Here is an 18,570-nt window from a genome sequence, read left to right on the forward strand (position 1 = left end):
TCTTGGGGCTTGACTCATGATTTTTGAATGCTGAGGGTTGGCAAAACGGCCACTATCAGAGACTGAGAATATAGACTATTGGAATGTTTTGATCTAGGAACTCCTAGGCTGTATTGCATGATGTACAGATGTTAAAAAATGACACTTGTATAGCACTATACCAAGATTCATGCTTTGAGATCCTCTGATAGACGGGACTGAAGTAGTACAAAGTGTCTTACAACATTAATGACTTACGGCTCACTTCACCCTATTAGTTTCTTTTTACAGATGAGGCAATGGAGGCTCAGGGAGGTTAAATGACTTGTCCAGGATCACACAGGATGGATGCCAATAGCAGAGGCAGGACTAAAAGCCAAATATCCCGAGTCCCAGGTCTTGTGCTTGTAAACACAAGGCCATTCTTCCTGTTGCATCTCGTCATTTTGTGTTAAGAAGGCTTGTCCATGTCAAGGGACTATTCACACCAACTGCAGCAGTGACAAAACCTTTATTTTCAGGCATTCAGAAAAATTTAACCCAGGCTTCACATTGTCACACATCACAGCCCTAGGATGCATCTTGTGTACTGAAAAATAATCTGCCTGGTAAAGTGAAGTCTAGGCTGAACAAGATGATCCTACCCCTGACTTCAGTTCATTTTAAAGACAAAAAGCCAGACTATAAACTCAGTGAAATTTCCAGCTGTCCAAAACACCACCACCCACTGGCAAGATTCGGCTATGTGAGGAGAACCTAAGCCACATAAATTAGCAGGACATTTGATTTTATCCCAACTAGGAAGTGTAACAAATTCAGAAATGTAACATTTTTCAGTTTGACAAAGAAATGAATAAAAAGACTGCTAATGATGAAAAAAATAATAGTAGATAAATGAAGAGGGGAGTGAGATGCATTATAAATAAAGCAATAAACCCCACAACAAAGATCCAGGCAATGAGAGAAAAACAACTCATGAAACCCCAAACACTTGCGCGCACAATGAAATCTAAGAGACATTCAGTTACACTGCATCTATGCTCACAAACATTGGGTTCGACAAATGTAAAAGCACCCAAGCCCAGTCTATGCTACCGCTTCCACTTCTGCTTCCACCAGTGGAGCTGCACCACTGATGAACTATGGCTATAAAGCTTGCTCATTTAGACAAAGCCCAACAGGATAAGGAAACTATATCCCTCCATTGGGATACTGTCTTCAACCACCTCTTTAGGACCTCCAGATTAATGACTCTGAACAAAAAAGAACTACTTGAAAGAAAAAAGGAGTCCTGCAGCAAATGTCCAATACCCACAAAAGAACACGAAAGCCCTTACCCAGATTTCCCATCTGTTCCAACGTGGGAGACTTGTTAGCTCTACTACAGTCTTGTTTATGTTTCTTTAAATGGTGTAGGAAAGAAACCTTAGGGGGAAATCCCTTCTCACATCCATATCTTCGTCCACCCACCAGAAACACACCAATATCCTTCCCAACCCAGCCAACGGTCTTCTGTGCTTCTGCCAGAGGCATTGCTCAAGAGTAAAGGAAGGTTCTGCCTACACTCTGTGGGACTGAATGCATCACCTCTGCAACAACAGAGCTCAGGACTAGAACTCCGAGCCCATCGTGAAACACTAGGCAGCCAGAGTGCACAATCCTCTCTGCAAAACTACCACTCAGCAATCCTACTAGAAGGATCAAACCCAGGACTCCAGTCAAGAGAGGTATGTAGATAATAAAATGCCTTCCTCTATGTAGCTGACCTAGTTTTCTTATCAGGGTAACCAAGTTAACAAGGCAGTATCTATCTGCTTGATTCTGCTACTCTACTTGCTGGCTTTTCTCTTTTGAAGGTTACGCATATGGTTCTCTTCCAGATTTATTTTTAATGAGCATGTCAGAGAATTTTTCTACCTGGGAAGCAAATTGTTAGGCACATCCTGCCAAATGTGGGCTCCCCACAACATGCACTTACTAGGGTTGAAAAAACTCCTGCCCAATGGCCCAAATGATGGAAGGTGGTTTCCTACCAGGGCACTGGCCTTGGACTTTATTTGGAGTCTCAAACCCTATCTTTTCCAACTACCTCTGGCCAATCATCTAAGGCCTGAACACTTTGTTTGCAACTTTACTGGGAGTCATGATAGGGAAAAGAGGGTTTAAAATCCTTTTCTTCTATAGCTCCTCCCAGGAAACATACATGCCCACATCAATTTTGATTATCATTTTATAAAAAGCCTGAATTGCTTATTAATCAAAAAGGTGCACTAGTCACCACATCTGAAACTGAAGCTGCTGATCCGAATCTAATCTAGCTGCCATTCCCATGGTAAATTAAGTCTGAAGCCAAATTACGACCGATACACTCAGGTGCTCAGACACCAGAGATGAGCCTAGTTATTCTCTTGAGGTATTTATACAAGCGTAGGATTTCTCACTCTACAAACACTTAGTGAAGAAACAGATGTGAGTAGTTTGATTAAGCTTAACAAGAGTAATGGCCACATAGAGAGAAGAATATAAACCCTATTGGCTTTAAGGTATTGTTGAAAATGCTTCTTGAGTTATACAATCTACTAAATCATTCCAGCTACCAATTGAGAACTGACAGGAAAATGCATGAGAGGGAGAAAGCAGCTGAGGGCTTAAAAACAAACTGCTCTATCTCCCCAAATTGCAACATGCCTTAACGTCTACAAGAAGAAACTGCAACACTGCAGATTTCTAACAAAAGAACCTGCCTGACTGTGAAGGTGTTACAGGTGTCAATTCTCTTGATGCACTAAAATTTTACTATCCGAGAACCTCCACTACAAATATAAGTGGGACTTATGCTCAAATAAATTTGTTAGTCTCTAAGGTGCCACAAGTACTTCTCGTTCTTTTTGCTGATACAGACTAACACGGCTGCCACTCTGAAACCTAAGCAATCTAGCACAGCTAGAGCATGCAAAGGTACAAGCCAACACTGAGTCAGACCCACCAAGTAAAGACACTTCCCCAGACAGCCCTGCCTGATAGCAAGCACTCCACTGGCTCTGCCTGATATAGATATGTATCAGGCAGAACAACAAGTGAGGCACCCAGCGCTACAGGTAGAGGAATAAAATAGGAGAGGAAGAATGAATGTTATCTAACCCACCTGTAGGGGAGGTAGGGAGAAGTGGGCAGCCAGGGGCACAAGAATAGAGTGCGCCCCTTCCAGCACACTGCCTCTGAAATCCACTGAGATGTCTGCTGCTAGCCTCAACTTGTTGGGCTAGTCCTACAGCTATGCAGAGTTGTCAGTTTGTTTGCAATCCAAAAATGTCCAACATAAGCCAATGTACCCAAAATGTGCTATTTGGCCAGACTGGAGTTACATTGGGCCAAGTTAACCCCTGCTGTAACAGTGAACAGGGTAAATTAACAATAAGACATCTTCCCACTCTAAGAAATGGTAACAGTCTTGAACTACTGCATTCTGAGTAAATTTCTTAATCCAAATACTCAGTATATTAGAACCTTGTTTAGGGAACTAAACTGATCAGACTCCCACCCAACCTGACTGCTAAGGCCATCTATAGATGAAGCACCATCACTTGCAATTGTTCAGTATATTTTGAAGGCAGCAAAAGCAATCACTAATTGCCAGATACAAGATAGTAATTTCAGTATGAAAGACAGTAGATGACCTAAAGAACTGCTCGAGTCTGACAATGCAAGTATTGCGTCAGTGAAGGAGTGTTTTCAAACTTTAATATGTACAAATAAGCTGCAAAATGAATTTCTCAGCTGTCCCATCTGGGATTGGCACACATTTCTCCAGATGCACTTGAGATCCTGCCAGCTCGTCCGGCCAAGCAGCCAATAAGCCAAAGAGTAAAACTGCCATTCTGTCCTGGTACCAAAACATGCAGTTTGCAGTAAAGGGGGGAGGGGGGGGAGAAGGGGAATAAAACTAACATCCAGATATTTCAATGCATTAACTTGATTTTAAATCCTTATTCTGTGGTACCAATTACAGTTCCTCCAGCATCTGTTTTAACAAAGGCTTTCAAGTTAAAACATGCTTCCTTTGTCTTACCGATGTTCTGTATCTTCAAACCTTTTCCCATTTCAGGCCAAAGTTGTCATCCTGAACGACTGAAGTACAGAACCCACCCATACACATGACAGATATCGTTCAGTGTAGCTCAGGGCACGTCTACACAGCAAAGAAAAACCCACCTTGCAGGGTCCCAGAGCCCAGGCTCCTGACCAAGCCTGGAAGTCTACACAGCAATGAGACAACCCCGCAGCACAGCTGGTACAGTGGGCAACCCGTGAGTTTCTCTTTGCTGTGTAAACATACCTTAAGGTCTGGGCTACACTAGCGGGGGGGGGGGGTGTCGAAGTAAGATACACAACTTCAGCTACGCGAATAGTCGAAGTATCTTAGTTCGACTTACCTGGCCGTCCTCACGGTGGTGAGTCAACCGCCGCGGCTCCCCTGTCGACCCTGCTTACTCCTCCTGCCAAGGTGGAGGACGGGCGTCGATTTGGGGATCGATTTATCATGTCTAGATGAGACGCGATAAATCGATCCGATACATCGAACACTACGCGCCGATTCGGCGGGTAGTATAGACGTAACCTAAGAGTTCAGCTACCTAAGCAGGCAAGTACCAAAGCATTTGTGTAAGAGCAAGCACATTTGTCACCTCATTCAGAGGGCAGGAAAGAAACATTTTGTGCATCCATAAGCCATTTAGTTACCTCAGCCTTTAACAACATACTTACATGGTGACACAACTACAAGATATTCCACAAAGCAACGCTAACTTGGACAGCAGCCTGGATGGTGCATTACAAACAAGAGGAAAGTATATCTGAGGTGCAGGAGACAGAGGAATTTTCCTGCACCCACAAGCCCATTTATGGCAATCCAACACAGAGCATACTGGATGGTCCCCGATAGCGTGCCGCCTTCCCAACTGCAGAGTGCAAAGTCTCAGTCAGCAAGCACACTGAATTGTGCTCTCATCTGCAGTAGGCACAGACTGATCTTGGGCGGCAAGATGTTCTCAGAGGGACCCTCCGCTTTGGAAACTGCTTCTCTCCTTGGTGGGTCACAGCCTGGATTTGATAATCTTCAAGGCATGCTTTCAACTGGAAACCACATATCTAGACGGATACATCACGAGCCTGCACCTTAAACTCAGATAGTTCTCTACAGTACCACGAGGGTTGCTGGGCCAGACCATCGGAGGTGAGCAGCACCATTTACACTGAGACAAGTACAGGGTTTCAGCATTTGCTATTTAATTTTTGCACTGCCATAGCACCTTGGACTCCTAGTCATGGACCAGGACCCCATGGTGCTAAGTACTGTACAAACACAGAACAAAGACAGTGTCTGTCCCAAAGCAATGCCACAGGGCAAGGTGTAGGTGTACAGTACAGAGGTACACACATGCAGCCGATGTCTAGGGAAATAGGAGGCCAAATGAAGCTGTGCACCCCTTTTTGAGCAGAGCATTTTAAGATATAACACAAAACATTGCAACAGATTGTGACTGTACCTTTCTGTACAGTACAGAGATGGCCCCTGGAAAGCACCATATACCTCAGGGTAGGAAAGCGTAGTGCTGCTGGAACAGCGCCTGTGGTTCACACTTTGCGAAGGCAGTAGAACTTTTCTTAACTATCTCTTACAACTAAAGCTAGCATGAACTGGCTCCAGTTTCTCCCCAACTTGCAAAGCAAATACAGCATGTCTGAAACTGTAAATACTTTAACCATAAACCATTATGGCATCTAGCTTACACAGCAATTCTCTCCACTCAATAAGCCAATCCTCTTGGGGGAGACAGTTTATATAATCGCATTGTTACATATCATGGGAAGATAAAGGACCATTTCTCATGTTTTAATTTCCTGAATACGAAGTTAGTTGCTCTTAATCAATACAATATAGTAAAGAGGCACTCAGATACCATGGTGATTGGGATGGTACAGAGAAATTACCTGCAAATTAGGGCATGTGGCCTATAGTTTAGAGCAGCAGCCAGGACTCCGATGTTCTAGTCCCACCCCGTCACTGAATGACCCTAAGCAAGTCACTTAACCTCTCTATGCCTCAGTTTCCCAATCTGTAAACTGAGATTAATTTATCTATTTCACTGGGATACTGCAAGATCTAATTGTAAGAGTAACTGGAGATAATTTGATGAAAAGTGTTCCATAAATGTAAAGTACAATTGTAAACGTATCATAAGTGCACACTGTGCAAACTGCACCAGTCAAGGAGTTAAAGTGTCTAGGATGAACTGAAACACACTGTTTTGATGGTATTTAAAACAAAGAAAAACCCTGAACAGTTTCTAAAGAAAATATCAGTTATTCTACTATGGGTTCCAGGACTGATTTTTTGTTGACGACAATCTTCTACACTAAGAGCTGGTATAGACTACTCTTAAGTTGATGTAACTTACATCCCTCAGGGGTGTGAAAAAGACATCCTCCAAGTGACGCATGTTACAGTGAACCATGCGCTGCCCCTCCCCCCCCCCAAGCACTGGCTCTGCTGTTCCCAGCCAATGGGAGCTGGGGGGCCGGTGCCTGCGGGCGAGAGCCGCGCAGAGCTGCTTGCGCGCCTCCGCCTAGGAGCCGGACTTGCTTCTGGCTGCTTCCGGGGAGCAGCACGGTCCACACGCCAGGACAGTCAGGAAGCCTGCCTCTGCACCCTGGCTGCATCGCTGACCGGGAGCCGCCGGAGGTAAGCCTGTGCCCTCCCTTGTGCTCCCCCAAACCCAGAGCCCCCTCCTGTATCCCAAACCCCTCACCCCCAGCCCCACCCAGAGCCTGCACCCCCAGCCCAGTGCCCTGACCCCCCCCCATACTCCAACCCTCTGCCCCAGGCCTGAGCCCCCTCCCACACCCTTCATCCTCAGCTCTGTTGCATCACGGGCATCAACAATTTTCTTCAACTGGGTCACCAGAAAAAAAGTTTGAAAACCACTGGTGTAGACTTGCCCCAAGTCATCATTTGTATATTCTGCCAGTCTGTCTTGTCTCTCTAGGGAGAGAGATCACACTCTGCTTTGAACCAATTACCTCCTGCTAACTTCTACTGATATTAATTACACCCATTACAAACTGTGTGATTTATCAGCACTGGGTTGTGTCTGCCCCATGTTCAATTTCCAAGTTCCAAATATTTTAGGATGTCAATGTTTTGCTAGTTTTGTATGGTAAAGAAATCTTTCAAAATGCAGCATTGCGGGGTATCACCTTTGTACATTCAAATGAGACATAATGGGTTTCCAAAGACTCAAGAACACAGTAACTATGGCAACAATACAGAGGACAGGATGTGCGGGGGGTGTTCCACAATTTTAAATATTTTGATCAAGACTGACTTGAAGTCTCATTTCTACAGACAACTTGTCCCAGGGACTGTGTGCGCCGTGTGTTTCTTAGGTGAAGAAGGATGTAAAGAGCTTTCAAAAGAATCTTGAGCAAGAGCCTTTGAAAGCAGTGGTTGCGGGGAGGAGAATGGGGGAATGGTTCTCTTTAAGGCAGACTACTGAACATCCACAAAATGCTAGGTAATAGCCATTGCATCGTTTGGAGGCAAGTCACATCAATTCCAAACTGGCACTAGACCTACAGGATGTGTCTAGAAACCACACATTATACCGTAGAGCCTATGAGCCCCAGTCATGGACCAGGACGCCATTGTTCAGGATGCTGTACAAAGAGAACAAAAAGATGGTCCCTGCCCCAGACAGCTTACAATCGAAGTCTAAGAAATGAGAGAACAGATGGATACAAATAGACAGGGGAGTACAAGGAAACAGTGAGATCATAGTGATTATAACTCAGGTTAACTGGAATCACAAATCCATTCTTAAAGACAAGGTTAAACTTTAGAATCAGATGTGAACCAACAAAAGCCAGAGAATTCCAGGCAAACGCTGCTAACTCCATCCTCAACACAATCATATCAGAGTCCCTTGTTTTTAAACAGTTTGAATCACAATTGTTTTAATTTCATTTCCATTGCTTTTTTTAAAGTGGATGACTGAAGGAGCAAAGAAGGAAAAACTAATTATAATGGCTTAAGAGAGACCCAGCTCACCGACAAAAATCATTCTGATTCTTCCAAACACAGGATACCATGCACCATCACAGGGACTTCCAGCTATGTTCAGACCAGATGGAGCCTTTCACCACACACCAGAATGCCTCCTACAGAACCATTACATCAATCCATTGCAAAGATAGTGTGCATAGTTTTAAAAAGATATTATAATCTGGACGAGAAACAGAATTTGTAGTTCTTGAACTGCAGACCAATTATTCCAACTGTAGAATTAAGACCGTCCAAAAAAGTGCAAATTAAAAGGATTCTTCCTTCCTTCCAGATATCCCGCCACCCCAAAATAAACTCAGGCAACTCAACCTTGGGATATGATGCCTTGAAATTCTCATTCCTTTCCTTGTTGGCCCTTCCTTTAAATTGCAGATTTAACCTTACCTTATTTAATTCAAGCTTGTGCTGTCTCTTGCCTTTTATTTTTTGGATGCATTAACAGCAGTCAAAATGGGGGGCGGAGGGAGGGATTCACAGCTCAAGTTTTTTTCTGCTTATTTTTAATATTAGAAATTAAGGCCTTGTCTATCTTGGAAGACTGAAGACTAGTGACACCCCAGAAGTCAAGAAGGGCTTTTTAGTCATTGTTTACATTTTTGTTTTGTTAACACCTTCACCCTTTAACTTCAATGACGAATTAACATCTTGGATAAAGGACATCTATGTCAAAGATTCAGCAAACACCATTGGACATCACATCACTATTGCATGCAGAGATCCTGCATAGATTCTAGTCACTTTGCATTGCTTCATTACTTACAAAACGTATATATACTATATATAAGTAACAAACCACACCTACTAACAACTGCTGATGCTCTAAAAAGTAAGCAGAGCTTTACAGAGCCTCTCACATCTGGGTCACTGGTCAATAGTGACCAGGAGAAACTACTATCTGCCATCTGTTCAGTGGCCAATATGAAAGGAGTTGGATGGTCTCAGTATATTTCCTACTGGATCGTTATGAACTTCTCACAAACCAGAACTAGCCCCCTTTTAGCAATCTCCAAGACGAAAGATACAGCTGCCCAGGTGAGCCCTCTAGAACAGAGTTCTGAGACAATGGTGAGGCACCTTGGACCTGTCACTGCGGTACCTGTGAGGCAGACACCTTTCATGAGCATCACTGATCAAAGCAGATCAAAAGTCAAGGACTAAAATTAAAACATTTTTAACAAAGTGTAAATTGTTTTATTTAAGTTTGTCAATGCGAGCATGGGATGAATTAAACTCATCCTAAAGGGGATTCAGATTGGTCAGAGAACAGACAGGAACTACCTAATGGCATGCTAAATGCGCCTAGAATAACCAACTTTCAAAAAGCAGCCAGCCTGAGTCACTGCAGTTAACCTAAGTCTGTACTATCTTAGTTCTGCTATCAAGAGCTAATCCTAATAACTTCAGCATCACTTGCCCTTTATCAATTATAGCACTACAAAGAAATATCAGTTCACATTTCACCAGCCTGGAGCAGCTGACATTCTGATTCTTGAAACAGTTGATGTGGTTGTGGATTTTAAACAAGCAGTTTCTAACCAGCCTGATTCAATAGTCAGTCACCACAAGGCAAGTGGGTTCAAGCTTTTTTTTTGGGGGGGGGGGGGGGGGGAGGGCAAGAGGGCGATAGGGAGTTCAGGAGAAACAGTACATTAAAATTTTGTTCATATACACTTAAAGATTTTAAACTAGGGCACTTCAATCCCTCAGTGACTTACTGTTCCACTACATCCTTAAGGAGGCACTGAAATATTCATAACAAATATTAAGCCTAAATATACAAAAACATATATTTAAAAATCAGAAGAATGTGCTTGTGAGGTTGCATGAAACGACATTCTTAACCCTGGGAGTGGTGCATTGATGACCTCATCAAGCAGAAAACTCAGGCCAGGAAGTGTTTTGCTCATGTCCTCAAAATAGGAAGCCAGCACCCAAACTCATTTTATTCTACCAAGGCAACAGTGAAATTGAAAACAGTCACTTACATGCTCTTGCAACTAAAACGCAAGGTTGTGCTTAAATGGGACATTTTATGAAGTCGCCATTAAAATCTTTAAGTTAACTGATTGTTAAGTGTATATATCCTTCATACTTCTCTGTGCTATATCACTAAGGAAAGCAGATATTTTATTCTTTCGAGCATTCCATTTCATTGCTATTACACGGATTCTCTGCCTCGTGCTTGGAGTGAATCCCAGAAGTGACAGATGCAATAAGCATGAAGATTTAACTTGAAAAACCCAATGATGTTTGAAAAGGCAGCTCACTAGAAGACAGAGTAATCCCAACACAGTACATAAAAAAGAGAGACAAATGCTGATTAAAGCAATCTGTGTGCAAGGCTACAAATGACCATTAAAAATTTACCATTATGAAGAGTGGTATCAAAAACAAACACAAGGCACATACTCCCATATGCCTATTACGGGTTGCTGGGTCTTACTGTAGCTATTGCAAATCCACAAAAAATAAACGTGCTTTGGCTTTGTCACAACAGTACTTGATCTTTTACCTCTGTGGTGTGCACACAACCTTTAGCAAACATGAATATTAGCTGTAACAAGATGTGTCAGCGAGCGTATAGCAACCTGATTTTCTCTTCAGTGCATGAAAGCATTTCAAAGCTTGCTGTTAAAATCCACTTTCATACACCCCCTAAGGTATTTGCCATTTTCTCTAGCCACACATCCCTATTACATATGGGCATATTTCATTTCTATGGCATGCACTGTGTCATTCACACAGCTTTCCCCAACCTCCAATGTGCACACATGGCTTCTACCATCATGCTCTTCTCTACATGTGTAGGTAAATAGAGGTTAACTTCAAATAGTTTATCTATAACCCATCCAAAGGCTAAGCAAGGACTGGCATTAGTAAATGAGCTGCATCAGTTAATAGTTTTCAAAAAACAAGTTCTTTTATATGTTGCTAATATCTTAGGCCTGATTATGCAAACCCGCATGCATAGTTCCAATAGCTTTACTCATGTATGCATTTCCAGGATTGAGACTTTAGATTAATAATACAAAATATCCAACCACTAACGTACATCAATTTTTTTGAACAATAAGTGCACCAATCATTTTTACTTTTGTTTCCAGCCAGCTTCTAGTCAATTTTGTTATGAGTTTCTCATGCACTGTCACAATACTGCATTGTCTGCAGTTGAAACACTACAATGGAATGTTTTTGTTTAAAAATTGTAGCTATTGTATTTTGATTTATGGGAAATATTTCTACTGAGCTTTAATTTTGTATAAGCTTTTTTTAATAAAGTAGAAATTGGGGCCAACAATTGACACCCCTTTAATTCCAATCTTTCACTTGGCAGCATTGACAGAAAGTACCTTTTAGTAAAGGAATCACACCCAAGGGACACTCTTCACATAGTTTTGTGCTTTCCTTGGCTTTCAAGAGGATTTAGAATAGGCATCAATATGGCATTGACATCTACTACACCAACACAATACAACACAAGCTTAAGGAAAATGTCCTACACTTGATCATCTCTCTCCCTCTATGACATTACACAGCAGCAACAAAAGAGCCTTCCACAGGGTGACATACACATTATGTGGAGTTGACTAATACCTCCGCTTGTACACAGTCAACAATTTGAAGAACAAAAGAATCAGATTTCTTCTCAAATACTAACATATATTATGTCACCCCTTAAGCCTAATGTATGTATGGCTCAGAATGCATCATCATGAGCAAACTGCAATGCCAAAGTCATGTGTGAAAGATGTACAGGGGAAAAAAAGGCTGGACTTTCTACCAAGAGGGGCCAGGGTTCTGTGTCCAATTTTTTAAATCAAGATTGGATGTTTTTTCTAAAAGATATGCTTAGGAATTATTTTGGGCAAGTTCTACAGCCTGCCTTATACTCCAACTAGATCACAATAGTCCCTTCTGGCCTTGGACGCCAGGAGTTTATGAATTTGCACCTCATAGTCCTTTCTTTCTTAAAGAGACACTCATTTTCCTTCTCTCCTCCATGAGGAAAGTCAGAAATCAACCTGCCAAGTCTTACTTATCTATATGAAGCCTTCATTGTGAATTAATTTTAAGTAATATTTTATTGCATCTCTCCTGGGGAGAAGGATTCTGCTGTGTGTTCAATGAGAGGTTTAAAAGCTCACTGACACTTTTCAGAAATCTCCCCTATTCAGAATCTCCGCAGGGCCACCTAGCTGTGACAGCATCCCACCTTTAAATATGGAAAGATCTTCAATAATCACAGCGAGACCAGCCTGGCCTGCAGTGAGGAATTCACACAGAAAGATCTCATTCAATTTCAGCAGCAAATATTAAGCATCTCATTTATCAGAGTTCAGTCTCCAAAAACCTCCCTTTGTTTCCCTTGGTCAGCAGAGAACCTACATCCCCTTGTTTGTCCCTGCTATTAGCCATTCCCAGCTTTGTCCTTATAATACATACAAGCTAACCCTGGTGGAAGACATGCTTTGCCTCAGCACATACAGTATCAGTCTCCTCACCCATCACAGTAGAGTGAATGCTCCTAAAGCCCCCAATCCACATACACACAGACAGCTCCATCCCCAGCCCGCCCACAATTGCAACCTGTTTAAATACCAAACCCTTACATGCCTCTGGCTCCTAGCCCACCCCATCAAACCCATCCAGCTTCCCCAGCCCCTGCAGCCAGCGATCACCCCACCAGCCCCTATGCAGCCCTAACGTTCCCCCAAGCCTTCGCCTTCTCACCCGCACCCCTCTTCCCCACCCGGCACCCAACACCCGCACCCCTCTTCCCCACCCGGCACCCAACACCCCTCTTCCCCACCCGCACCCCTCTTCCCCACCCGGCACCCGCACCCAGCTCCTTCTTCTCCACCCGGCTCCCGCCCCCAGATCTCTCTTCCCAGCCACCTCCCACACCCGGCACCCTGCACCCAGCTCCCTCTTCCCCACCCGGCCGGCCCCCAGCTCCCGCCCCCAGTTCCCTCTTCCCCCCCGGCCAGTACCCGGCTCCCTCTGTCCCACCCCGCACCCTCCTCCCCACCCAGCTACACGTAGCGCCCACCCCACCCTGCTCTCCCCGCACCCAGCTCCCTCTTCCCCACCCAGCTACACGCAGCAACGCGCCCCACTCACCGCACAGTGCCCGCCCGCCCGCCGGCCGCGCACCACGATCCCGCGCTCCGTCCGCTCCTCAGCCCAGCGGAGCCGCCTCCTGCCGCCGCCCGATTCCGACTGACCACGGCGTGGAGGGCAGCGCCGACACAGGCCCCGCCCCCTGACACGCCCCTTTCCACACGCACTAGGCCCCGCCCCCCAGGCCCGGAGAGACACAGAGTGGCAGCCCGGACGGCCAATCGCAGCGCGGGGCGGCCACACTGCGGGAGCAGGGAACGCTGCTGCCCCACCCTCACCCCCACCAGCGGGGCGGAGCCAGGCAGTAACCCCTCCCCCCCTCAGGGCCTCCCATCGCCTCAGGGACCCCCCCGCCCCGGCCCAACCGGCCCCCTCTGCTCTGCCAGGAGGGGCCGGGGCCCTCACCCGGCGCGGGGGTAGCCGGCCCTGCTGACAGGCCACCCCCTCACAGACTCCGCCCCCGCTGCCCCACCCCCGGCCCCGCCTCGCTGTGCCCAACCGCCGCCCTCCCGCCCCCGGGGTGCAGGGCCCTGCCCGCCATGTCCCCAGTGCCAGGGCCTGCCTGCGGGGTTCTGGGGCTGAAGGCCGGGCCCGTCACTACAGCAACAGAAATAGTAACTGGCAGGTGCACCACAGCAACAGACACAAAGCCTGGGGGGGTGGACGCACACCCCAGGGCGATGGACGCGCACCCCAGAGGAGGGACGGACGCGCACCCCAGGGCGATGGACGCGCACCCCAGAGGAGGGACGGACGCGCACCTGGGACCGATGGTCATACACCCCACGGCAATGGATGTGCACCCGGGAGCAATGGCCATGGACATGCACCCCAGGGCGATGGACGCGCACCCCAGAGGAGGGACGGACACGCACCTGGGACCGATGGTCATACACCCCACAGCAATGGATGTGCACCCGGCAGTAATGGCCATGGACATGCACCCCAGAGGAGCAACGGAGACGCACCTGGGACCGATGGTCATACACCCCACGGCAATGGATGTGCACCCGGGAGCAATGGCCATGGACATGCACCCCAGAGGAGCAACGGAGACGCACCTGGGACCGATGGGATCCCACACGCATGGGATCACCATTAAAGGGAAACCTGGGCCCCAGTCCTGCAGGCATCTTCTGACTTTTTGGTGCATCACTGACATCCATGCCACTCTCTGGCTGCTGCCATGTTTGCATGCAATAACCCACATAACTGGACCCATGCTTGTAACTATCCAAACCTGACAGACCAATGCAGAGAATCCAGCACACACACCCAGCAAAGGGAAAGATAAAAATAATTGACTTATTCCACATTAAAAGAAAATTTAACTCCATTAGTAATTCTACTTGGTTTTGCCCTATACAACGTTGCAAGCATCTTAAATTCTTCATATGGTGGCTGAGGAAGTAGCTTTCTATCAAATCGAATCAAAATAAACTGATCTGAGAGATGCTCACAGATCCCAAATGACTATTGGATAACACTTTGCAGTGAGAAACAAGGAAGCCAGCTGTCTTAAAACCCAAAGATTTCCTCCTCCTGGCCTTAAAATAAATCCACATTTTTTGAATGTTGGCATCACTTAGGTACAGAACTTTTATCTCTGTTGTTCAATGAAATAGCCTAGAATAGAGATTTACTAGATCAACACTACTGACTTCAGTTCAGACAAACAACAAATGTCAGGGCTCCCAACATAATATAACTTCCAAGGTTTTATTTTTCTGTTACTGCAAGGCACGCTATGCGTAGACAAATTATGGTGTTTACATTGCTCAGAATGCCTCCAAAACAAAAGACCAATTTGGGCTCCTTATATCATTGGAATATATTGACCAAATTTGGCTGCTTACAATTAGACACTTAAATAAGTGATTTGATTTTCAGAAGGGCTGACCACCCAATTCTCATTAATGTCACTCAAGGTGAAAAATGTCCTAATTCACTGATGCACTGGGATAAGAACACTGTAAAATAAAGTGGTCCATTTTATGCCATATATTACAGACCCCAGGAGTTTTATTTGTAAATTATATACATGGTACATGACAGATAAAGGTGTAAGACACGCAAAGAGAGTCTCAGCAGAGACTCTATGCATCCGAAGAAGTGAGGTTTTAACTCACGAAAGCTTATGCCCAAATAAATCTGTTAGTCTTTAAGGTGCCACCAGACTCCTTGTTGTTTCAGCAGAGATGAATTTATCACAACTCCTGCTGGCTTGGCTGGGTCACAGTTGGCAGAAACCCCAGGGGAAACAGTAGCTCCAAACCAAAACAAACAAATATATAAAACCTGACAAAAGTTTAACCACAGCTTCAGTAAGTGGAAAGGTCTCCCTCATTGTAAACACCACCACATTGCTAATACAGTAGCTACTCCACTGAAAAATTAGGTTTAAAATTGGATACATCCCTGCTGTGAGCTGCCTTCAGTGTCTTAACAGTTTGGGATCAAAATCTTGCTTCTGAAATCCAGCCTAGCACATTTCCCCTCCACCCTCATCTACAAAAATCCCTTTATCATCAAAAATAAGAAACACTACAAAAGCAATTTAGTACTACCTAAGTAATATTGCAGCTAATTTTCATCTTAGCAGACTTGAATTGTGATTCATATTTTCCACATACCCGTGACTTGGTGAAGGACAAACACAGTGAGTCAGCGGTAGAGATGGGTCTAGAACCTGGGCATCTTGGCTGCCAGTCCCCTTGCTATAAATCTGCTAGGAAACATACACCTGAGTTGCTTTGCCAATCACTGGGCTATAACAGCTACTTTTATAGCACACTACACTACACAACAGGGTAGGTAGCACAGGAAGTGAATAAGAATTTTGCATCCCTGTAGTTTTCAGTTGGACATTTCAGATAAGGAGGATGTAATGAACCCAGCTGAAATTTGGTCACCTTGTCTCTTCAAAAACTGCCATGGGATTTTCAATGACCACAACTAACAGGGCCTGTTTTACATTTCAACCAAAAGACACTGTAACGCAGTTTCCCCCTGAAACCATGCTGGAACATTCACTCAGTACTGACTTAGAAGGAAGGAAGACACCTATCAATCCTCAGCACCATTTCCTCCAGCATCTAGATGGGAAAGGGCCAAATATCACCCAAATTCTGACCTAGGACAATGAGCTGGTTAGGTCTTGGTATGGCTGCAGACATGCCGAGACATCATCAATCTTTATAGAGTGTCTTCATCAACGTATAGAAAAATAAGTATAAGATTATATAAATTCTTCAATTCCCTTCAGGGCAGTCATCTTCACTATTTGTAGGCTAACACTATTCTAACTACCGTGTTGCTTACAATTACAAAGCATATCAATATTAGCCTAATAATATATCTATCAAAAATATTTGTAAACATCACATTAAAGGCTGATTTTCCCCCAATGAAGTTTATGTTTTATTAGTAAATTAATGTAGCTAAAAAGATTACACAACAGAGTTTATATTCCTAAATCATCTCACCACTACCAGGATGACTAGAAATTTCACTTTACACGCTGGCATGGGACAAAAGGGATGTATATAATTCCTTCAAGTTGAGCTGTTCACAGTTTTATCTCCCCCCCCCCCCCCCTTGCCTCCCACACATGCTCCAAATGATAAATCCTGTAATTTCTTTGCGGAAAGGGAGCAGAGCGAATCATCAATCCTCACACTAACCCCTGACTCTGAAAGCCATGTCAGTTGCTAAATTTAGCTAACTTGCAAATACATATCTATTCTACCAGCACAATCATCATGCTATTTTGTTCATGCGAATATCTCAAAGTGCTTTACAAGTAATTCATTTGCTATGCCTCACAGCTTTACAGGTAGAGAAACTGAAGCATGGAAAGGTATATGGTCCACACTTCACTAATGGCTATGGTGCTCAACACTTCTGAAAAAAATCAAACCATAAGTGACCTGGCCCAAGGTCATCTCAATGAAACACTGTCCTGTGGTGATCTCTTCCCCAGACCTAGCTGAGCATTTGTTCAGTGAGAGAGAAACCTCTTTTGTTTGGCCTTATGATTCATTCAGTTCTTGGCCAGAAAGGGGAGCTATAGAATTATGCAATGCCGATAATAATAACTAGTGCAATATAAGAGTCTGATCTGATAAAAAAAGGGAATCAGGAGCGTGCACAATAGTGTGTGTCCTTCAGGACAGGGAAGGAGGATGAATGTCTGGACTAAAGCACAGGACTGGGAGTCATGAGTGCTGGGTTTTATACCCAGCTCTGCTACACCCCTGCTGCATGGCCTTGGGCATGTCCCTTCACCTCTCTGTGACTTAGTTTTCCAGGTGTAAAGTGGGGATAATAATACTGACCTGCTTTACAAGGATATTATGACAGTCTGTTGCAGTGAATGGAGTAATATAATTAATGCATTGCTTGTAAGGGGAAATGCTTGGATGGAAAGTACTGCAGAGTGCAAAGTACCAATAAACAGAGTATTAGTAATTGTGTTCAGGGTATTTATTAATGAAAGACTATTGTTCCAAATCATTTACAAGTACATTATATAAAAAGGCTTTATGTTATGTACACACACAATATTTATCTACAGATATATAGAGAGAGATATATAGATATATTCAGTATATTTTTGTTTCACCTTCTCCATTGTAGTGGTTTGTTCAAGATTTTTTTTTCCTTTTTATAATGTTTCAGTCCTAATTCCTAATTAAAATGTTAGGACACTAAATAAAAAAGCTGCAATTAATTGCAACAGATGGGGTTTTCTTTGTTGCCTGTCTCAGACATAGCAGATGATTAACTATAAAGAGGCAGGCCAGAAAGAAGAACCAAAAAAAAGAGAGAAAGAGGAGAAAAAGCAGAATTCTATCTATGAAATGAATAACTTGTGACCAAAATTTCCTCTTGTGTTGAATAGTAAAAAGAATTCAGCCAGGCTCTGCATTGTAGACACAGGCTTTTGGAAATGAGCAGTAATGTGTGGATTTAACAGCGTTATTCCTGTAGCATTTCTTGTTACATTTGTCACATTTGAAATCTACATCCTGATTATTCAACCTATTTTGAATTCTTTTGTCATCTCCTCTCTTTTCACTCACTTCTGTTAAAGGTCCCATTACAAAAGCTGCAAGAGAGTCAGAAAAAGGAGACGAATGCAGCCAAAATCCTTGCCATCAGCCAGGGCCTGCCTGGGTCAGGTGGGTGCATTTCTTTTAAACATTAATTCCTCAGTGTGTTTGTTTATTTTTGGTTTTGGAACAGTTAGATCATGAATATGGCACAATGGAGGGCCACTATTCCATATCCATAGCTAAAACTAGTGTTCCTGTAAGACAACTTATTGCATCTACCAGCAGTTTCTG

The 18,570-nt window shown here is 44.1% G+C and overlaps 1 protein-coding gene and 1 long non-coding RNA gene across 4 annotated transcripts in view; one reads left to right on the forward strand and one right to left on the reverse strand.

Annotated features, from left to right (window-relative positions):
- Positions 1–18,570, reverse strand: part of CORO1C (coronin 1C) — a 77,145-nt gene that overhangs the window by 55,258 nt on the left and 3,317 nt on the right. Inside the window, exon 1 of one of the 3 annotated variants that reach the window (XM_008163633.4) lies at positions 13,223–13,380. The exons of 1 other annotated variant lie outside the window; for it this stretch is intronic. The gene's annotated coding sequence lies outside the window, so the exon portion shown is untranslated. Of the gene's footprint in view, positions 1–13,222; positions 13,381–18,570 lie in introns of those variants that run through there. One more of the 3 variants, XM_065568821.1, reaches the window with a different exon arrangement.
- The window catches only part of LOC122173940 (uncharacterized), a 32,526-nt gene continuing 18,850 nt past the window's right edge, over positions 4,895–18,570 (forward strand). Inside the window, exons 1-2 of the long non-coding RNA XR_006174999.2 lie at positions 4,895–5,212; positions 18,318–18,405. This is a non-coding gene — a long non-coding RNA (uncharacterized LOC122173940). The remainder of the gene's footprint in view (positions 5,213–18,317; positions 18,406–18,570) is intronic.

The sequence above is a fragment of the Chrysemys picta genome, chromosome 15, assembly GCF_011386835.1.
Source record: "Chrysemys picta bellii isolate R12L10 chromosome 15, ASM1138683v2, whole genome shotgun sequence".
NCBI lineage: Eukaryota > Metazoa > Chordata > Testudines > Emydidae > Chrysemys > Chrysemys picta.